This window comes from Capsicum annuum, chromosome 9 (assembly GCF_002878395.1).
Source record: "Capsicum annuum cultivar UCD-10X-F1 chromosome 9, UCD10Xv1.1, whole genome shotgun sequence".
Taxonomy (NCBI): Eukaryota; Viridiplantae; Streptophyta; class Magnoliopsida; order Solanales; family Solanaceae; genus Capsicum; species Capsicum annuum.
The window spans coordinates 19078245-19103736 of NC_061119.1; positions in this window are offsets into that span (position 1 = coordinate 19078245).

Genomic DNA, 25492 nt, shown 5'->3' on the forward strand with positions numbered 1-25492 from the left:
TGGAAGACCTAAAATAGTATTAGCCCGCGATAAGGTATCCCACGGAGAATGCTCCACTCTGACGCTTCGGATTCCATAGTACACTCTTTATCGCGTGCCTCCTTATTTTCCAACTTCTGTTTCTATTTTTTCAAGGACAATTGAGCCTTTTTCCTTTACACAATTGATCCATAACACGTGATTTAGGGTCTCAAAAGAACAAATTATCATCTTACTCGCAAAATCCTTTCAGAAGAAGAGTATTCTGTCTCAAGATAAAACCCTAGCCTCTACAATATAATCAAGGAAATTCAAGATTAATTGTCAAGAACACCCTTAAGAATCTTCACAAATTGTACAGTTAAGGTATGTGTGATGATCATCCATGGGCCCTTTTCATCCATGGGGTCCAAGAACCTATTTTGACGTTTTTAATCATGAATTTTCATGTTTACAATGAATTATCTCCATGAAGTTTTATGAATTTTGATTATGCCTTTTGTTTACAAGTGTTTATTGTTGGGAGTGTTCTAACACGTTGGAATAATGATATTTTCATGTTAAATCCTTGATTCATGGTTTGTAGTATTGAAGCCATGTTATTATTACATGATTTAAACCATTCCCCTGCTTTAATTGATGACCCACATATGTTTGATGAAATGTCTAAATGACTTAGATTTTGAGCGATTCTCCTTTACTATGGTTTTAAAGCTTCATATGACCTTATTGGTATTCCATTCAGTGCTGGAGGTTATGATTACACGAAATATAGTTGTTTACATAGTTTTCAATATTCTTAGAACACTTTTAGATAAATCAAGAGCATTATCATTCGTAATCATGATCAATTGCTAGCTCGGTCAGTCCAATAACCAGTGTCAGTTCTGTTGGGAGTAGATGTAGCACCAAGTGAATGGAGGGATGGCGGATTCCCCGACATTTAGGGATAGTCATTAGTAGATGTCCCAGTATTCAAGAACTACATAGACAACGTAGGATATGAGGAATCACCCATCAGTTTAGGCTTGACTTGCTCTCAGGGGTCACCCATGAGTTAGGCTTGACATCTTGTTCCACTAGGACATCATTTTAGTGGATCCATACATCCAGTATTAGTACCCGTATGTAATTCATAGGAAACAAGTCTCGAGACGTCACTCAATACTCAAGATTATGAGTAGCCTTAAGCTAACCTTGTCTATTTTCTACTAAGTCTAAAACTCATTATAGGGAATTGTAGATATATAATTAAAATGAAATGTTGAATTCTGTAAAAGCTAAGCTAAAACTATCTACATATAATATCTAAAATACGAAAATCAGAGTCTGATCAATTAATATTAGAAATTTGGATCATATCTAGCAGTCTGACTAGCCTCTACTGCTAATGCTAGAGGGTCACTGGGACAAACCCCCAGCTGACTTGAATTGTCTGAAAATATTGAGTCATCTATACTAATAAGCTGAAAAAACTGAATGACCTAGTCCTCAAACTATTAGGACTCACCAACTGTCGGGATATAGATGAAGATGCTCGAAATCACTCATGTTGTTGAAACTGAGCACCTGAACCTACATTATGAGACAATGTAGCACATAGGCATATATGTGGATCAGTACTTCTAGATTGTACTGAGTATATGGGGCTACGTACACAAGTAAATCAATATCTCAATATTATTATAAATCTGTAAGAAGAATGCATGCTAAATGTACATGACTCACATAAGCTGGGATACCTAAAAAATGAAAAATCATAATCAAGAATAGAAAAATATGTTTCATAGATAAAGTAAGTCATAACATTTACTTTCTAAAAGCTATATTTTTACTCTATCTTTAAATCATGTTGTCTAAATATAGAAATGACTCACTTTTATATCTAAAATCTGAAGTGTGAAATCTAGTAACTAATGGCTTATAAAACAATATCTAAATAAATCCTTGAGCCTATGCACTTAGTTCTAAAAGCTATTTTGTTACAATTATTCTGTAGTCTTTTCAATTAGGGAGGTTCTTCTAACTGACATACACTATGTGAGCTATAATAGTGTCCAACATCTAGTTCCCTCATGGGGAAACCTCATGTTTGGGAGAGCTATAATAAGTGATCACATCTGTAACTGTCACCCATATAGAAATGAAAATAATTTGATAATCTATAAATACGTTGGCTTGTAGTTCTAGGACATGTGTACATACCCAACTCGGTACTAAATACTACCCCATTTAATTTGTATGCTCATTCTATTGGAAATTCACTTTAAAACTAGTATAAATGGTTTACAATAACAACTAACTGTATATCTATTAATTTAAAATGTAACTGAAACTGTAAAGTGGATTCCATGTCTAAGCTGAGATCAAAAGGTTAAATGTTTATGAAAATCTGAAAATAACTTGTCACGAGGTGATTAAAGCATAGTCATTCTTGAAATATCATCATATAAACTAGGCTTTAATAACCCATGCTTCAAATTCATGTCAAAAACTTCATAATGTTCATGATTGATATTTTAAATATTGGTAATTCAATTAAAAATCTTAAAATTTCTGCAATAAGCATGAAAATACAAAAGTATTCATGCTATTCAGCATCTAATTCACTTGAAATCTCATAATTTTGCAAATAGCAATATTGGGTGTAAACCTTAATTCAAAACTCATGTAAACTCATGTAAAATTATCTTAAAAATCTAATCTTTGAGCTCAAGGATGAAAGAATTTTCATTGTACAAAAATTCCACATATCTTAATTGATGAACAGATGAAGAAAATTGAATTTTTTAATCTCTATTTGTGCTCTTGAAGATAGATTCTTGAAGTTCTCGAATTGAGAATCCTTAATTTTGAGCTATCTTGAAAGAAGAATGGTGGAATTTGGATTTCTTGGAGATGAAGGGTTGAATTCTAGTGTTTCCTTGGAGAGTAATTTTGATGAAAATATGCATATAATGGTTAAAATATGATTAATTCTATGTTTTAGATGATTTAGGGCTTGGGAAAAGAGTAAATTTTCCATTTAAAATTTTGCTTGAAACTAGAAAATCAACTTTGCCACACACCGCAATGTACAGCTATCACGGCGGCTTTCTAGAAAATAAACGACTGCCATTTTGGTCTTTGGTGAGATGTGGCATAATCAAATTTCTCCACTGGAAATGGATGAGTGACATTTTGCACTCCACCGCGATGTAGTGTTAGTCCATTTAAGGATTTTTTGCGCGATTCAAGAAAATGGTGATGAGCTACTAGAAAGGGATGAACGGGAACTGAAATTTCTCCGTAACGCGGGATAATCGCGATGCTTCATAGGAAATTGGACAATTGTGATTTTGCCCTTCACTGCGACATGGTTCCTGTCAAAATGCCCCACTTTTTTCACTAAAATCGCTATACCTTCTCAATCTTGTATCGGATAAAGGCGAAATTGGTATCGATAGAAAGATGGTTAAATTATTTACACATTATTCAGTGTAGAGAAGGAAAATTCTACATGTATCAAGAGTTATTCATTTTTGAAGTTAACCCTTTATGTTAGAGGAGTAAGATTGAGCTATGAAAAGTACGGGGTATTACATTATCTCCCCCTTAAGAACATTCATCCTCGAATGAGATTAATTAAATTAAAGATATTGAGGAACTGACGCTATATGCTGGCATGCACAATTGAAACAAACTACATGACAAAATAAAAAACATACTACGCGACTGAACAAATCTGTGAATGCATGAATAGACAAGAAGATATCTATATGGCTGAATTTGATATCAGAAAAGAACTGAATTAAGGAGGATTGTTACCTTCGGTTAAATCTGAGTTCATGGAGAAAAGGTGAGGATACTTGGTACGCATGTCTGCTTCTTCTTCACAAGTAGCACCCTCAACGAAATGATTTCGCCACAGAACATTAACCAAGGGAACTTCTTTGTTCCTTAGTCTACGGATCTGATGATCAAGAATCTCTACTTGAAGTTCTTCATATTATTCTGAATATATGTGCTTTATAGAAGAACTACAATTGCAGAATCATCCATGTACTTTTTCAGAAAGGATACAAGGAACACTAGATGAGTTGACGACAAGTCTGCAGGTAGCTCAAGGTCATACGCTACCTTTCCCACACGACTCAAAATCCTATAGGGGCCTATATATCGGGGACTAAGCTTTCACTACTTGCCAAATCTCTTCAACCCTTCATGGGTGAAACATTCAAATACACAAGATCATTTACTTTAAATTTAAGATCTCTCCTTTTTACGTTTCTATAAGATTTGTAAAGACTCTGAAGTACTTTCAATATCTCTCGAATCAACTGAACTTACTCCATCGCTTCAAAAACTATATCTGGCCCAATCAAAGAGGCCTCACCTACTTTGAACAAACCGACTGGTGATCTACATATCCGCCCATAAAGAGCCTCAAACGGGGCCATCTGAATACTAAAATGGTAACTATTATTGTAGGCAAACTCGACCAATGACAAGTAGTCATCCCAACTGCATTTGAAGTCAAGAACACATTCCGTCAACATATCTTTTAAGGTTCGAATAGTCCTATCTACCTGGCCATCTCTCTATGGATAAAAAGCTGAACTGAGATGAACTTGGGTACCAAGTCCATTCTAGAAGACTTTCCAATACTGGAAGGTAAAATGAGCACCCCAAATTAGGATGACAGACAAGGGAACTCTATGTAATCTAACCAACTCTTTGATATATATCTCAACATAATCTTCAGCTGTGTGGAACGTGTGAATTTGAAAGAAATGGGATAATTTGGTCAATCTATCTACAATAACACATATCAAATTATGTTATCTACACGAATGGGGTAATTTAGTCACAAAATCCATATTCACCTCTTCCTACCTCCAAGTGGGAATACCAAACTACTGAAGCATGAAACGTACCACCAAGTCTTTGGTGATCTACCTTAACCTATCTATAAGTTGCATCCTTAGCTATAAACTTTTCTATATCTCTCTTCATACCTCTTCACTAATAGACTTCTTGTAGATTGCGGTACATCTTGGTGGCTCCTGGACGAATGGAGTAACGCGCACCATGCGGTTCTGCCATAATTTGCTACCTGAAATCATCAACACACGGCACACATTCTACTCTGGTATCTCAGTACACCATCTCCCCATTGGGAGAAAACCTCTACCTTTTGGTCTTCAGTTGAACCCTTTGGCTTGACCAAACAAGAATTCTTATCCTGTTTCTTCGTTATTTTAGAAACTAGAGAGGATTCTAAACTACTCTGAACCCAAATATTACCTTCAGCTGAGTCAACCAACCTTACACCTAATCAAGCTAAAAGATAAACTTCTTGAACCAGTTTCCTCTTATCATTCTCCATATGAGCAATATTGCCCATAGATAATCTCCTAAGGGTGTCAACCACTACATTGTCCTTGCTCGGATGAAACAAAACACTCATGTCATAATATTTCAACAATTTTAGCCACCTTCACTAACAAATATTTAACTCTTTGTATGAACATATACTGTAAAATTTTGTGGTCCATAAACACATCAACATGCACCCCATAAAGATAGTTCCTCCAGATTTTCAATGCAAACACAACAACATCTATCTTAAGGTAATGGGTAGTGTAGTTCTTTTGGTGAGGCTTAAGCTATCAAGAGGCATAGGCTACTTTACCTCTCTAAATCATAACACAAGCCATATCAATTCTAGAGGCATCGCAATATGCTATGAACCCATCTGCACTATCAGGTAGTGCTAAAATTTAGGCTAAAATGAGTCGAGTCTACAACTCCTAAAAACTTTTCTCACAGGAATATGACTACTAAAACTTAACTTTCTTTAGAATCAATCTAGACATAGGGGATACAATAGAATAAAAACCTAAACTAAGCATCTATAATTGCTAGCTAAACCCAAGAAACTTCAGATATCTGAAAAAGAAATTGGTCTAGGCCAGTTCCTTATTGCTTTTGTCTTTTGTGGATCAACTCTAATGCCATCACTGGAAACAATATAACTGAGGAAAGCTACTAATCTTGTCCAAAATCACATTCGCTAAATTTAGCAAACAACTGGTGATCTCTAAGAGTTTGCAACAGAATTCTAAGATAGTCTACATAATCATCCTTACTACGAGAATAGACAAGAATATCAACGATAAAGACTATGACAAACATGTCAAACTATTGTTTAAACACTCTGTTCATTAAGCCTATGAAGGATGCTAGGGTATTTATTAGTCTGAAGTACATGACTAGAAACTTGAATGTCCATAACAAGTTCTGAAAGCTGTCTTTGGGATATCACATTCCCTTACTCTAAGCTGATGATAGTCAAATCTAAGGTCTATCTTGGAGAAATAACTTACATGGTTGATTAAGTCATCAATCCTAGGAAGAGAATTTTGGTTTTGACTGTGACTTTATTCAGCTAATGATAGGCAATGGACATTAGCAAAGAACCATCTTTCTTTCACATGAATAGGACGGGAGTGCCCCAATGAGAGACAATGGGCCTTATGAAGCCTTTACCTAATAGATCTTTAAGTTGATATGATAACTCTTTAAGCTAGGATAGAGCAATACGATATGGAGGAATAGAGATAGGCTAAGTATCTAGGAGTGGGACAATACCAAATTCTATTTCCCTATCAGGAGGTACCTCTAGCAATTCATCAAGAAAATATTAGGAAACTCATTGACTACAAGAACTGGCTGAACTGTTAGAGTCTCAGACATACTGTCTTTGACTCAAACTAGATGATAGATACACCCTTTTGAGATAAAATTTTTGCTTTAAGATAGGATATGAAGTGACTTTTGGGACACACTAAATTTCCTTCCCACGTAAAAACTTGCTCATCTGGAAATTGAAACTTCACCACTCGGGTGCGACAATCTATGGATACATAACTGGAATGGATCCAATCAATACCAAGAATAAGATCAAAGTCGACCATATTAACTCAATTAAATCTACTAACATGACTTTACGAAGGACACAGAAAGGACACTTTCTATAGATATGTTTAGCAATAACTGACTCACTTACTAGGGTAGAAACTAAGAAGGTCTTAGGGGTCTTTTAATGACCTATTTCAAAATTTACTGCAACTAATAGGTTTATTTAAGAGAAACATGACTTGGGGTCTAACAACACTGAAATATCAAGATGAAAGACACGAGGCATACCAGTAATAACATCTGGTGAATCCTCCTACTCTTGATGGGGTGGTAAAGATAAAATCTATTCTGGCACTGATAGCCACCAGTACTGGATGATTTACCCTGAGGAAGGACTGAGCGACCTAGAGGGGCTGGTGTGCTAGTAGCCTAAGTCTAGGGATGAGTATCCCGATTTTCCTACTTAGCATGCTAACACTCTTTGATTCTATGTCCCAACTTACCACAACCATAACAACCTTTGTATCCCAACAAACACTCATCAGGATAATTCTTACTACACTTAGCACATAGAGACTAACTAGGTTTTCCACTTACACTATTCTGAGATCTAGACATAGAAGTCTTACCCTATTATCCAGTCTAGCTTTGGCAGTAGGAGCACTAGATAAAGATGGTACTAGCATAGATATATGATTCTGAAACTTTGAATGATTTCACCCTTCAAACATTGATTGGCCATACTCAAACTGCTTGGTTCTAGATTTCATATTTCCTCTTTCTCTTCACTTCAACTTTTCTGCCTCAATCTATTCGGCATGAATCATCAACCAGGAAAGATTCATGTCCCCAATAAGCATGGCAGTCCTATAATCCTTGACTATAAAACCAGATACTCTAGTAACAAACTAACTCATACTCATCGTAGGGTCAGCCATTGTATTAGTGGTATACTTAGACAACTGATTGAACTTAAAACAGTACTCATTCACTATCATTGAGACCTATCTTAGGTTCACAAAATCTTCTACCTTAGTTTCTCTTATTTCACGTGGAAAGAATCTATCTATAAACTCATCTTGAAACACCTGCCAACTTATAGGAGCTATATTCTAACCTCTACCATTCTTCTACATAACCAACCAATCATATGCTACATCTTTTAATCTATAGGATGTAAACTGTACACTTTCCTCTTCAGAAATATGCATAATCTTGGTGATCTTTTTCACCTCACCTGAATAAAGTTGTGGGTCCTCACCTATTTTTGACCTAAAGAACTCTCGTGGATTCATTCTCATAAAGTCATAAATTATAGCTACTACTAAATTCCTATTCTGATGAAGTGAGACTACCGCCTGATGATTGCCCTGAACATTAGCAGTCACAGCTTGGGCCATTTCTTGAAAGGCAATCCGAAATTTATCATGGGATACATTCTCAATTAGAGGGTCAGTAGGTTAGGGTTGTTGGTTATCATTTATACGGGTATTAGCTTAGCAATGAGGCATATTCAACTGTCATGTAAGAGCATGATTTAAAATTAGATAGAGATACTGTAAGTATGATAGATCATGAAAGAAAGAGATAATTTTCTAAAAATATTCCATCGCCTTTTGCTCATAAATGTGGTGCGCTTCACACCCATGAACAAGAGTCTACATAATGCGGCTTATCTGAATCCCAGGACTCTTTTAATCTTAGTCTCAGATACCAAGTTTGTAATTCCCCAAAAATGGGCCCCGAGACATCACACGGTACTCAAGACTACGATTATCCTTAAGCTAACCCTGTCTGATATTTACTAAGTCTGAAACTTATAATAGGGAAGTATAGATTTATAATCAAACCAAAATGCAGAATTTTACACGAACTAAGTTGAAATCATCAGAATATAATATCTAAATTATAAAACTCAGAGTCTAATCAATCAATACTGGAAATCTGGATTATATCTAGCATTTTGACAAGCCTCTACTACTAATGCTAGAGAGTCACTAGGACAAACTCCCAGCTGACTCGAACTGTCTGAAAATACTAATCATTTATACTAATAAGCTGAAAAACAAAATGACTTAGTCCCCGAACTATGAGGAATCACCAACTTTCAGGATGTAGATGGAGATACCCAAAATCACACTACTAAAACTGAGCACCTAAACCTACATTATGAGATAATATAGCACATAGATGTATATGTGGATCAGTACTTCTAGATTGTACTGAGTTTATGGGGTGAATGCACAAGTAAATCAATATCTCAATATTATTATAAATTTGTATGAAGAATTCATGCTAAATATAGATGACTCACATAAGCTGGAATATCTCAAAACTGAAAAATCATAATCATGAATAAAAAAACATGTTGCGTAGATCTACTGAGTCATAACATTTTGCTTCTAAAAGCTATACTGACACTCTATTTTTAAATTATGTTGTCTAAGTGTAGAAAGGACTCATCTTTTATACCTGAAATCTAGTAGCTAATGGTTTATATTAAACAATATCTGAATAAAATCATGAGCCTTTACACTTAGTTTTTGAAAGCTGTTCTGTTATGATTATTTTGTAGTCTTTTGTATTAGGAAGTTTTTTCTAACCGACATATACTATGTGAGCTATCATAGTGTCCAATGTCTATTTATCTTATGGGAAAACCTCATGTTTGGGAGATGTGTCATACTCTTGCCAAGGAGTATAACCTAATCTAAATGATCACATTTGTAACTATCATCCATATAAAAATAGAAATAATCTGATAATTTATACCTATGTTGACTCATACTTCTAGGGCATGTGAACATATCCAACTTTGTGCTAAATACTACTCATTTTAATATGTATGCTCATTCGATTAGAAATCCACATTAAAATAAGTATAAATGGTTTACAATAACAACCAACTGTATACCTTTTAATTTAAACTATAACTGAAATTGTAAAGTGGATTTCATGTTTAAGCTGAGATCAAAAGATCAATTTTTTATTAAAATCTGAAAATAACTAGTCATGGGATACTTAAAGCATAGTCATTCTTGAAATATCAGGATACAAACTAGGGCTTAATAACCCATGCTTCAAATTCATGTCAAAAACATCATAATGTTCATACTTGATAATGTAAATATTGGTAATTCAATTCAAAATCTTGAAATTACAGCAAGACGCATGAAAATACAAAAGTAGTCATCCAATTCAAAATCTAATTCACTTGAAATCTCATAATTTTGCAAATAAAAATATTTGGTATATACCCTAATTCAAAACTCTTGTACACTTACGTAAAATTATCTTTAAAAACTAATTTTTGTGCACAAGGATGAAAGAATTATCTTTGTTGAAAAATATCACATACCTTAATAGATGATTAGGTGAAGAAACTTGAATTTTTGAATACCTATTTGTGCTCTTGAAGATAGATTCTTCATGTTCTTGAATTGGGAATCCTTAATTTTTAGCTATCTTTGAAGAAGAATGATGGAATTTGGATTTCTTGGAGATGAAGGTTTAAATTTTAGGATTTCCTTGGAAATTAGTTGTGATGAAAATATTCATATAATGGTTAGAATAGGATAAATTTTGTGTTTTACATGATTTGGGGGCTTGGGAAAAGACTAAATTGCCCTTTTAAAATTTTGGTCGGAACTGGAAATCCCTACTTTGCCACCCACCGCAATACACTGCTATAATGGTGGATTTCGTGAAAATGGACGACTGCCATCTTTTTCTTCAGCGCGACGCAGAAAAATCCCGTTGCACCAATGAAAAAAGGAAGAGTGCATTTTTCACTCCACTATGACGTAGTGTTATTCCATTGGAGGATTTTCTGTGCGAAACAAGAAAATCGTGATGAGCTACTAGAAAGGGATGAACGGGTACTGGAGTTTCTCTATGACACGGGCTAATCGTTGTGCTTCACTGAAAATTGGATTATTACAATTTTTTCCTTCACCGCGATGTTGTGCCTGTCGAAATGCCCTACTGTTTTCACTAAACTTTCCATAACTACTCAACTGAGTATCGAATTAAGGCAAAATTGATATAGTTGGAAAGCTTGTTCAACTATTTACACATTGGTGAGTCTAGAGCTAGAACACTCTACATGTATCCAGATTTATTCATTTTTTAAGTTGACCCTTGACATTCTAGGAGTAAAATTGAACTAGGAAAAATACGGGGTATTACACCATGGTACGATATTAACACCCTTCAAACTAGGGTCACATGTTGGACCCCAATTAGCTCATATTGGGGAATGTCAGTTAGATGCTACTTCCCACAGGCTCAGTCGAGTATTCTGTACAAATTTTTGTTCAGTTTTTTTCACCTTCGCAAACAAATGACCAACTTTTCAGTTATTAGATTTCAGTATTTCCGTATTATTTTATATGCTTGTTCATGCATACTCTTATTTTATAGCTTTCACCAGTATTATGCATCAGTTATCTCATATTATTTAGTCAGTCAGTACTTCATGTACTTGAGCCTATGCATTTTAGCCTAACCTCATCTTACATACCAGTGCATTCAAAGTACTGATCACATACATTTTCTTTGCTCTATGATGTCTTATATCATAGGTTTGGATTTTTAATTTCCTAACCGGGAATAGACTGATCCAACTATCAGCAGCAGTAGTTATAGTGAGTCCCTATCTATCGAGGACGTAGTTATTCATTTCAATTATTTCAGTAATGCAGCTTTTTATTTCAAATAGATAGTTAGAGTTAGTTGGGGCCTGTCCCATCAACTCTTTTCAGTCAATTAAAGGCTTTCATACTATAGACAGTTAGTCAATTTATCAGTTGTTTTATCAGTCTCTTCAGTATGTTTTAAGACACTCATATTTATGAATTATTAGTATTTTAGTTTTTAAAACCCAATGGCTTTACCGAGTTGTTTCTACATATGATGTTCATTATCAGTTTATTCAGTGCTCACAGCAGGTACCAGTTCATGGGTTAGCTTGTGGTCCTTCGGGAACATAAGCACCGTTGTCGCGTCTTAGGCATAGCCTTGGGTCGTTAGTTAAGATGTGGTAACTAGTAAATATGATTGTTAAATGTCTAATGGTGATAACAGACTTAGAATTTTTTATGATTAATGATATTTATTTCTAGTATGTATTGTCATTAGTGGTGTAAATAGAAACTTATATATTTATGGTGCTAACTTGTAAGAGGTGTTGGTTAATAGATAAATGTCATGACCCGAACTGGGGCCCTGGCCGTGACAAACATACTGAACCATGAAAGATCGAGCATCCCTATCTTTCTGGTAATCATGCACAACTTCATATAATAGAGGGAAAATGCAGAATTTTAGAATAGAATGGAATCATGGCCATAAGTCTGATATAAATTGAACAATGGAAAATGGAATCCAAAACCATCTAGCAACACTTGAAAACTGTCTGGGAAATCTCTACTACATGACTAATAACAACTGCTTGAGGACTGGGACAAGGGCCCAAGTAGACCAAAATCATAACTAATAATAAATTTCTAAAATAAGTAGGGCTTTTGAAATATAGAAGGTTCACCGACTGGACACTACACTTCTGTCTGAAGAAATCTACTGCTTATCGAGACCCCTAGACTATGCCTTAGATCCTGGAACGTAGGGTGTCAATGCAGATGTACTAGTACATAGAGAAATCCTAAATAAAGCCTTTTCATTTAAATAAAATAGTTGAGAGGTAATAATAAAACATCATATAGTATATAAATTCCCAATTACATGGGCATTTTTGATAATCATAAAACCTTTCTGTCAATGCAATTTCAGATCTTTGTATTACTTCTGAGTTAGGTGGCACTCCCCTACAAGTCTGATATTTCACGGGCTATATGGAATCCTCCATTGACTTAGTGGGGAAGACCCCAACCCAAGTATGCCGCAAGGGTTGGAGTGTCTGAGTCTGATACGCCACAGGGCACTAGGCCAGCTACAATAATAACCCAGATCAGCAAATTACGGTTTTGGGCAATGAGTTTTTTCAAATCGTGCCTTCTTCGGGGAACCACCTAAGCTCTCTTTATGCCCAATTTTAGTCTATTATGAAGCATGCATCATTCTGGCTTCAAAATCTAAAAATCTGATTTCAAACATGCATTTTATTTTGTTCTGAATTAACATGGCATTATCTGAGTTGGTTTCATCACACCAAGACTTACAAGTCCTATTTCTGAGCCATAATTTATCATGAAAGATTCTTTCATCAAAATCTCAATTCAGACCACCCAAACATAAAGATAGTATAAAAGATTTCATGTTCTGAAACATAAGTTAAAACTATGCAAAAATTCTTCAAACATATGGTGGTCACGTGGTTTTGGCAAAACCATGCACACTTTCATTATATGCATATTCAACATTTATCAACATGTACAACCCTCTTTTTTGAAATCAAAATATTAACCCAAATATAACATTACTCAAGATATTTCAAATCATGTTTTTCAAGATGCATTCAAAACAATTCATAGCATATCATAAGTACAGGAAAATCATAACAAAAGAGGAATTATTCATGAGTCATGCTCTTAATTCAATCACCAACCTTAAAACACATGCTTACATATATATATAATTTCAAATCAATTTGGGGGCAGGCCTAAAGGCCAAAACAATACCATCAATACTTCTAAAACATGAATGTATTGATAAATCTGAAACCCCTTTCTTAAAATCATAATTTTTATGCCCATGAGATTTTAGGAAAACCCCGCATACCTTAAATTATAAGATCTAAAATATGGAACCTTGATCTTGATAAATGAAATCCGGATCTTGATTTGTTTCTTAGAGATATTGAACTTAAGGCTTGACTTTCTTGAATTTCTTGTTCTTGGAGAAAACACTAATTTGATCTTATTTGAGAGTGAAGAGGAAGTTTTTGATATTGTAAAACTGATAATGATTTATTAATAACACTTAAGGGGTGATTTAATTTGTGTGAAAGCTTTTTAAAGTGAGGGAAATACCAAAATACCCCTACGAAATCACTTCCCATTCTCAGCTGACGACCAAGGCTAACAAGCGGCCAAATCTACGACAACCCGTCAGCTTTTGTTATCACCTAGGAGCTGAAATTGATGGGTCTCTACCCAAGGATGACGGCATATTCTAATAAGTCATCAGATTTGTGACTAGCCATCAGAATTGTCGTCACTCAGTTGCTAGGCTGATATGCTGGAGTAAAATTGGCATAACCTTTAGCTCAAGTATCGGATTTTGACAAAATAGGAGGCGTTGGAAAGAGGACTCAAAGAACTTTGATTTGGTATCTATTAGGCCACCCATTTAGTTATATACCAAGAGGTATGGTCGATTTAACTTGATCCAAGTTTAGACGCTCACTAAATCTTGAACGATAGGAAAGCTTTCAACTAGTCCTTGAGTTAAGGGACCTCTATGATCTCAATTCATGCTCAAATAGGTTCCCACACTACATAATTTATTAACATGCTAAATTTTCATAGGATTTAAGGCTTTTGGATCATCTACGCATAGAAATGACGATTTTCGTTCTAGCCCGAAATGCAGGGTGTTATATTATCTCTCCCTTGGGATCATTCGTACCCAAATGATGGGTAGAAATGTTGAAACTTAAAGGCATGAATTAACACAGATATGATGTGTCTTCTAATAAATGATATAACTGATCTGAAAAATCTAAATATCTATAATGAAACTGAATTTTGTGCTGATTTCACTTTAATTGCTTCAAGGAGCTGATTAGTGTAGAGAATTTAGGATTCCCTTGAAGTGTTCATGATCCAATCATCTACATTGAATTAAGAAGTGATAACTTAGGCAAGTACGAATAATGAGGTTACAAGACTTAGATTGTACCAGGGTATTACACTGTCTAAGCTAAAATACTTGGAAAAATTTAAGATTATGCGCTGAACTCTTATGGATTGATTGATGACTAAATAACTGAATCTAAAGCATTATGCTTAGAATAAACTTGATTCACAATTTACATTGATGGAATAGATTATCTCTTGGGGATCGTAATACACATGAGACTTCAAATAGTAGGGCTGGGTGAAAAGGTGGAAAACCACAGTAACTTGTCTGCCTAACTATTCAACTGAATTGCTGGCTATACAGACTGAATTCTACTTGGAAACTTATGCTTAACTAGAGTATCTCTTCAACACTCTTTCTAAGAAAGTTCTAGTAACATTAGGGGGGAAGAATCTTGGGCCTAATATACACCAGACATCTGACTAAGGAATCACAACATTGACACTACTCTATAGCATTGAATATAGACATATAACTCATAAACTAGGGTAGAATTACCAGGCCTTAGGCGATGCAACTTCTTACTTTCCAGCTTAACACAGTTCCCGAATACTCCCTTAACTATACTATTCCCCTTAAATACCATGCTCAATTGATTCAACTTAAAATTCTTATATGGGCATTGATAAATCTTTCTACTTATGTCTAAAGTGACTTAAATCCTCTCACTGCGATCAAGCCAAACTCTAAACCACAAAATACAACATGTTGCACAATGATACTAGTCTATACCATATGATTCATTCTTCTATATATTTTTAGATATCAGACCCTAAACATAACATTCCTTACCACTTCAATGATGACTAACTCTGAACTCTTAGTATGGATTTACTAGCACATATTACATTCCTCCACTTAAATCCCAATATTTCATTCAAGCCTATCTTTATAACCTTGTATGAACTTCAAGGCAAACACCCATAAATACATACTTTATATGGTCTCTAAACCATTGTCAATATAACTCCCACACGCTATCCCATGAACATACACACACAAATTTCCACTAACCATCACATATATCGAAAACTTGACCACAAATCTTACTTCATACTTATGGTCTTATCTAAGACAAGCATACAATGATCTTTCATCAGTAAGAAATATCTAATCATCACCACTATCATTACATAAGGAGGAATCACTAAGAGGTTAGAACATAAGACCTTGAAACATGGAAGGATATTATACGAGAATTGACACTTAACTGAGGCCTAAGGAACAGTGAATCAATATCAGGGGATTCATCAAAGTGATCTGAATTAAGAGTATACCAGTCTATAAGGTGAATCTCTCCAATCATTTGGTGTGTAGCATGACTTATGGTAACTGAGCATACTATAAAGCATGAGTACATGGGTCATGAGTTGCATGACCTCAACTTGGAGTTCATAACTTATAGAATGTGATTTCGACTACTGAAATAAACTGTGATTCCTCATTTAAGAACTGGAAAGGCACATGATTTTCTATTATATGCATGAACATGGACCATGATCATGGAACTTAAATATAAGGCATGAGTAGGTATTGGGATAACTAAGAAATACTAAGATAAGATGGGTTGAGTCTCACCCTCACTTTCTGATGTTCAATATCATACTGACATCACTACTATAATCTAATAGCCTGTCTTGGTTATTTGTTCTATTATCTCCCCCTTAGCTTTAAGACATCATCTTAAGTTTGAGAGATCCCTTACTAGACTCTAACTGAACTACACTTACCGCACTCTAGGATCTAGAAAAATAACCATACACATATATCATAGCACTTAACCTAAATGACTACACCTGAAAGTGGAAAACCCACTGTTAATACTGCCTTCTGAGATACACTCTCTCTTCTATAGCTGCCAATAGTCATCATATAATACTTGAACACTTTCTAACTTCGAATCTTCATGAGTATCCTTATAGCTGAAATGCACACCCTCTGGTGCTTCTACTTTTATTTCTATTAGTTCAATGTTCAAAACTCAAACTTAGATTCTAACACTTAAAATGGATATCACCAAGCTTTTAATGAACCATACTTCTTTCGTCATAGCATACTAATATCGCGACCCCAAACTTATATCTCTCTAACATGAGGATCAAGATAATATCAAAAGGCTCAGCACTAGCTGTCAAAACTTCTTAACTTGGCCAGTTAGAACACCATATATCATCTAACTAGTCTTTCTCCACCTAGAAAATCAACGGCACCACTAGCCACACACAATATGTAATAGCCTTAGAAGGAAAAAAAATACTGCAACCTCATATCACCTTGACTAATAACTCATTCTCTACCTTCTACTAACTTAACACACAAGGATGTATCACTTTATTACCAACTCAATCGAATGCGAAAAGATTCGACTATACATATATTCAACCAACACAAGAACAATAACTGAAACAACAATTTGCTAGTGAATCAAAATAGGCCTCACACGGCTTCACGAGACTTTGATTTTGTGTTTTGAACAAGAAAATGAGATGAATGACAAGGCAACTATGCTAGTGAATAGAAAGATCCCCACGCGGCTTTACTAGAATTTTAGTTTCAATAACACAATAATAACAAGATTACAAGATATAGAAACTTGACACACAATAATAAGTGATCTAAGAATACACATCTTACTTTGTATAAATAAAAATTTAAGTCAAACACATCCCCTACAGACTACCATACAATCCATACATGTTACTAGCTACAGCATTAGTCTATCACTATAAAGTGGGTAAATTATCCTCAAACATCAATTATTCAAACTAAAGTATTTATCTACACAAAAGTCACGCTCACTCTGACTTCTAACTTTGTGACTTCATATCTCCAACTTCTTGGTCCAATATCACTACCAATATGTCATGACAAGTGTTAACTAATACTACTATTTGGGCGAAAATTTTGTTCCAACATTATACTACATATTGTTCCCACTTTTAGGCATGACATCTGCAACATAAATTTTAAAAAGGACTAAATACACTTAATACTGCAGGTTCAAAAGCACGATCTCATCAGAATCAAATTTCAGACTAGAATCAATACACTCTGAAGCACTAATGGACTGGTCTCAACCCCTTGTAAAATTTTAAACTCTTATATAGCTCAATCGGAAAGGACCATACCATTTAGAATCTAAACTTCTGCACTTGAATCGGCCCAATAATGAGACATATCTGAGCACATCAAAGTAAGGAAAGAATTGGGATAACTTTAATTTCATATAGACGACACCATAGCATGAATTAGTGTATGAAAGACGAATATTCTTACTCTATTGCACGAACTAGAACATGAAGAAAGGGAAATATTCCTAAATTCCTAGTAGTCTCCTGCTTATAAGTGTGGCGCACTACACACCCATAAATAAGACTCTACCTGATGTGATTTTACAGATACCTTAGGACCATGAACCGTACTATGATACCAAGTTTGTCACGACTTGAACCATGGCCCTAGCCATGATAGACATAACAAACCATGAAGGCCCAAGCATCCCTATCTGTCAAGTAATCATGCACAATATTCATATAATAGAGGAAAAATAAAGAATTTTATAACAGAACGAAATCATGGTCATAAGTCTGATATAAATTCAACAATGGAAAATAGAATCCAAAACTATCTAGCAACTCCTGAAAACAATTTTCAAAACCTCTAATACATGACTAATAACAACTCTCTGAGGACAGGGATAAGGCCCCTAGTAGACAAAAACCATAACTAATAATAAATGTTTGAAAATAAATAGGCCTTCTGAAATATAGAAGGTTCAGTGACTGGTCTCTGTACTTCTGTCTGAAGAAATCTACTGCTTATCGGGACCCCTAGACTGTGCCTCAGAACCTAGAAGATAGGGGGTCAATACAGATGTACTGGTACGTAGAGCAATCCAAAATAAAGGTTTTTTATATAAATATAATAGTTGAGAGCTAATCATACAACATCATATAGTATATTAATTCCCAATTATATGGGCATTTTTTATAATCATAAAACCTTTCTGTCCATGCAATTTTAGATCTTTATGTTACTTCTGAGTTAGGTGGCACTCCTCTACAAGTCTGATATTCTACGGGCTATATGGAATCCTTCATTGACTCGGCGGGGAAACCCCCAACCCAAGTGTACCACAAAGGTTGGAGTGTCTAAGTCTAATATGCCACATGGCATTAGGCCATCGTATAATAATATACCCGGATCGGGAACTTACAGTTTTGGGCAATGATTTGTCTGAAGCAATGCCTTCTTCGGAGAACTACCTTAGCTCTCTTTATGCTAAATTTTAGTCTTTTCTGAAACATGCATCATTCTAGTTTCAAAATCTCAAAATCTAATTTCAAACATGTATTCTATTTTGTTCTTAATTAATATCTCATTATCTGAGTTGGTGTCATCACACCAAGACTTGCAAGTCTTATTTCTGAACCATAAAGAATCATGCAACATTGTTTCATCAAAAACTCAATTCAGAACATCCAAACATACAGATAGTATAAGAGATTTCATGTTCTGAAACATAAATCAAAACTATGCAAAAATTATTTAAACATATAGTGGTCACGTGCTTTTGGCAAAACCATGCACTCTTTCATTATATGCATATTCAACATTTATCAACATGTATAACCCTCTCTTTTGAAATCATAATCATAACCCAAATATAACATTACTCAAGAAATTTCATATCATGATTTTCAAGATACATTTAAACCAATTCATAGCATATCATAGGTAAAAATAAATCATAACAAGAGAGGGATTTTTCATGAGTCATGCTCTCAATTCAATCATCAACCTTAAAACACATACTTATATATATATATATATATATATATATATATATATATATATTCAAATCAATTTGGGGAAAGGCCTAAAGGCCAAAACAATATCATTAATACTTCTAAAACATGAATGTATTCATAAATCCGAAACTCCTTTCTTAAAATCATGATTTCTGTGCCCATGAGATTTTAGGAAAACCACACGTACCTTGAATTATAAGATCTAAAAGATGGAACCTATATCTTGATAGATGAAATCCGAATCTTTATTTGTTTCTAGGAGATATTGAACTTAAGGCTTGATTTTCTTGAATTTCTTATTCTTGGAGAAAACCCTAATTTTGATTTTATTTTAAGAGTGAAGACGAAGTTTTTGATGTTGTAAAACTGATAATGATTGATTAATAACACATAAGGGGTGATTTAAATGATGTGAAAGATTTTTGGAGTGAGGGAAAGACCAAAAGACCCCTACGAAATCACTTCCCAGTTTCAAAAATTGTCAGCTAACGACCAAGGCTGACAAGCCATCAGATCTGTGACAAACCGTCAGCTTTTGTCATCACCTAGGGGATGAAAATGATAGGTTTATTCCTACGGCTAACGAAATATTCTAACAAGTCATCAGATTTGTGACAAGCCATCAGAATTGTCGTCACTTAGTTGCCAAGCTGATATGCTGAAGTAAAATGGGCATAACTTTTTGTTTCGGTATCGAATTTTGGCAAAATTGGTGGCGTTAGAAAGAGGACTCCAATACTTTTCATTTTATATATAATAGGCCACCCAATTCATTATATAAAATGAGTTATGGTCGATTGAAGTTGATCCATGTTTTGACGCTAATTAAAACTTGAACGATAGAAAAGTTTTCAGCTAGTCCTTGAGTTAAAGGACCTCTATTATCTCAATTCATGCTCAAATAGGTTCCCACACTACACAATTGATTAACATGCCAAATTTGCATAGGATTTAAGGCTCTTGGATCATCTATGCATAGCAATGATGGCTTTCGTTCTAGCCCGATATGCGGGGTATTATAATAAAAATGTGTATTTGGTGATAAATAAGCTTTTTTCCTATATGATGACTAGTGCTACTTGAGAACTAGAGTTGATCTTTGGTTAAATGGACTATGGTTTAGTATTTCACCTTGACTTGATGTGAATGTTCGCTAATTAGTGGATGATAATTAATTACTATGTCTTGAAAAAAGAGTTCTTATAGAATCAGCTAAGCTAATAAATGATAGTCTGAATTTTTAACCGATTAGTAACTTGATAATAAGTGTTGGTTTGCTACATACGAATAGATGAAGTGCTTGGATGAGTTTTTCATCTAAATGATGATATGATCTTGATTGTGAGAACCTGACTTATGTTAATTCAACGGTGGTACTTCATGATAGTCTTAAACTTGGCAAGTAACTGTTTATGTGGAATGTGGTAAATCATGGATGTTGATAAGTTGGTTATATGAATATATGGATGGTGATTTGCTCTTTAATATATTCTCTGTTGGTATGTGATGCCGTGATGAGTTCTTTACTTCATGTTCTCTTGTGTGTACTCCCCAGTGATATGGGAGGCCGTGGTAGATTCATTTACTTTATGCTTATAAATTTGTATGTATGTGTAATACCCAGAAAAATTCAAACCAATATTAGAGCCATGTATCAAGCTCATGCATAGTACATCATGGTTCTTTTATAGTTTTATGACCTATCAAGAGATAGATAATTTAATTAGATTTTCAACGATACCAATTTAACCTAAATCCGATATCGGAGCAAATAGTTATTCCTATTTTACTCCATCATGTATGGATGGAAATAGTGTGATGAAATTCGTGGTAGCTTAAACATTTGTGACGCCCTATCACGAAGGTCTTCAACCTTAGGCAGAATCCAGCTCCTAAGTGACGTCATTCGTGGTAGCTTACCATATTTTTTATGCGATGCCACAAATGTCATCATCCTTAGGCAGTATCCATCTTCTCTGTGATGACATTTTTGATGGCTTATTATATTTTTGATGCTATGTCACAAATATTGTCAGCCTTAGGCAGTATCCAGCTTCTGTGTGATGACATTTTTAACGGCTTACCATATTTTTGACGCTATGTCACAAATGTCGTCATCCTTCGGCAGAATTCTGCTTCTGTGTAATAACATTTTGATGGCATACCACACTTTTGATGCCTTGTCACAAATGTCGGCAGATATTATTGTCACCAACTGGGAATTTATTTCATAAGGTAATTTTGGTCTTTTCCCTTTACTTCCCACGACTTATACCACTAAAGAGGCATAATTTTTTCTATTTTTCTTTAGTTAAGCATCCTAAAAACCCTCTCTTACACTCTCAACCACAAGATTAGGGTTTTCATTATACTCATCTCTCAAAAGCAAGATTCAAGCCTTTTTCTAAGATAATCAAGAATTAAGTTTCCCAATCCATGAACTCGTCAAGAAATCATCAAGGTTCCTTTTGAAGGTATGCGTAGTGTTCATCTATGGATCCAATCCATTCATAGATCTCAAGAACCATGTTTTAAATATTATTTTTTACACTTTTTATGGTGATATGAGTATGTAGATATTGATGATTGTTGTTTAAGTTTCAAGATGATATCTAGCGGTGTTTTCATGGAATATATATGCTTGTTAGTTGAAAACTATGAACCTTAGATGCTGTAACATGGTACAAGTTATGAAACACACCTATGCCTTAAAGATTGCATGCAAGGTCTTCGATAAAATTCTTTGGATCCTAGAAATTCATGTTTATATGGTTCCAGGATGTCTAAATGACAAGTCCATGTTAGCTATATACTTTAATATGAATTCCATGCTTTTCATGTATTGCTATTGTTGTGGTATAAAGCATGTATGATAATGGAGATATACAATATGCACATGAAATATAGCTATGCACTCCCTACCATGCTTAATATGTTGAGGAACTACATGATGTATAATATCCTCTATTTATGATAATGTGAATTGTGGACTCCAGTCTTATGATCAAGTCGGTCAGGTTATGTCAGTTTCCTTCCATTGAGTCCTGGGGGCATTCATACCCAAAAATATAGTTGTATGCCTAGAGCCATGTCATGATTTCACAACACTCTCAGTCAAGCCATGATCTATAGAATTCAGTCAGTCATGTGACTCAGGAAATATCCAGTAATCTCAGTAGTTCAGTAATCTCAATGATCCCATACTCAGTAATAACTGTAACCTCAGTATTCAAAGTCAATCTCAGTAACTTCAGTACTCTTAATCAGTCCTCAAAAATAATTATATTCCATCCTTCATTGGAATCCAGTAAACTTAGTTTTAGCTCCGCTAAACAATACTACTATTTTTAGTTCAGTTAATTAATATCAGTTCAGCAAATCAGTTTAGTTAAGATATTTAGTTTAGCCCAGCTATTCAGTTCAGTGTCTTTCAGATGGGAGAAGGATTCAGCACCGAGTAAGCCTAGAGATAGGGACTCACCTAATAGAATAGGACTGAGATCCCTAGAAGTAATCCCTAAATTCCAGAACTACGTTTCCAGCATAGGTACAAGATATCACCTGTTAGGTAGGACTGATATGCTCAGGGGTCACCCGTTAGATTAGAACTGACTCTACAACAGATGTCTTTACTGGTGGCGCGGTACTAACACCCTTCTAGTCATGGAAGAGATTGGACCCCAGTTAGCTTAGCTTAGGGCATGTCGATTATATGAATACATCCCACAGTTTCAGTTACAGATTTAGGACTATCAGATACAGTCAACTCAGCTTAGTAGTACAGATTCAGTATTGTTAGATACAGTTAATGCTTATCTTGTAAATAGACTTCAAGATCGCCCATTATCTAGGAATGATCTCAAATATGATTAATCAGTATTAGAATCATTAGATTTAAAGATCACCCGCTTGATAGGACTGATCTCAGATTTAGTTACTCTAAGTAGAACTGAACTCAGATAGTTTTATCAGACATAGACTGTCAGATACAGTCGCTCAGTATCAGTTACATCAGTTAGGCCAATAATCATAGTTATATTAGTTATATCAGTTTTCTGAACTCATGTACCATTCATATCAATTAGCAAAATTCATGATATCAGTATTCAGCTTTAGGACTGTCAGACACAGTTAACCAGACCAGTTCTTCCTAATTCGAACAGTCAGAAATAGTCGTCCATCTATTCAGTATCTCAGTATCAGTACACTAATGTTGTTAGTATTCAGACTCAGTAGTCAGTATCTCTACGAGTTCAGTTACAGTTATGTATGCATGTATGTATTTTCACGTTCATATTAGTCAGCATTGTTCATGCATATATTCCTTCGCATTTAGCCTACCTCACTTGTATACTCAATATATTCATATGTACTGACACATTTGCGCTATGGTGCTTTCTCTTATGTTACACCATAGGTTCAAGGGCACGAGCTCCAGATCAGCAGTAACATTCTAGTGTTCAGAGTTTACAGTGAGTCCTTCTCATTCGAGGATGATGTGATTATTGCTACATTTACTATTCAGTTACTAGATGGAGTTAGTTGGAGACATGTTCATTCAAATCTTTATTCAGTTCAGTTAGAGGCTTTTAAACTAGATGTCAGATTAGATATTCAGATCTCATTATTTTCAGTATTTATGACTTATTTTGATATTGTTATACCTTTTTCAGACATTTTGTTATCAGACATTTGTTCAGTTCAAATCTTATGGCCTTTCATGTTCATGTTTCCATATTTTATGATATATTATGCAGTATACAGGTACAGATATCAGTCATGGGTTAGCTTGTGGTCCTTCAGGTTCATGAGCACCGTGTAGCATTCTGGTTTAGAAAATCGGGGTTTACAAACTTGGTATCAGAGCCTAAGGTTCAATAGAGCCCTAGGAAGTATGAAAGCCGTATATAGTAGAGTCTTATACATGCATGTATTGTGCATAACACTTTTGTACAGGAAGCTATGAAATATTTTAGGAACAATTTCCCTTCTTTCATGTCTCAGATCATGCTATAAAAAGGTTCTCTAAGAAAACTTATGTAGATTCTCATCATGCTTTAGTCATGTCAACTTTACCATACTTTCAAGGTAACAGAAGTAGTGAAGCTCAAGTCTTACAGATAGGGCTTTCTCAAATAGTCCCTACAGATAGCTAGGGGATTTCCCTTATTCTTAATAGTATCCCATTAGTTCAGTTATGTCCCAGAGTAGTACGGATCTCATTCATGATCATGAGAACTCGTTCTCGAACCCAGATTTAGATATGCCAGCAGATCACTTCTCAAAATCCTATGATAGCATATGACTAGAGTTAGAAGCATAAACCTAAGAGTTTAGTAGTAGTAGAGTTGGGATAATAATATCCATATTGAACAGACTATTTAGTCATGGGGAAGTTGTGCCAAAATGAATCAGTAGGCTTGAACAGTGTGAGTTGGAAATTTAAGTTTATTGACTCGAAATTAAGCATGAAGGTGAAAATGTGATACTTGTAGTATGTGAGGAAAACAGGGGCGGATGATGTGTTTAGTAAGGCAAGCATGTGTTAATCAGAGTGTTAGTATGTGATGATGATTGTAGTTCAACTCAGAGATTAGTTTAGTGTTCACTGACGTATGATGATGGCTTAAAGCTAAGGGCGAGATAATACATCAAGTAACCAAGTCAGGCTCTCAGATTCCAATAGTAGTGCCAGTATGTATAGAAAACCAATTAGGGAAAGCGATTCCCGACCCATCCTTATCTCAGCGTAAATTTTCGTACTTCAGTCAGCATAGTGCCTATGTATGCTTCATATCTCAGATTCCATGAATACAACTTATGTTCACATGCATTTCATAGAATCGTGTGCGCTTTCAGTTCCCAGTATATGGAGTTCAGTTCTAGATTACTCAGTGTTACAAATCATGTTCCATAAACTCAGAAATTCCAGACTCAGGTTATACATCTCATGACTCATGTATACGTATCATGCTCCC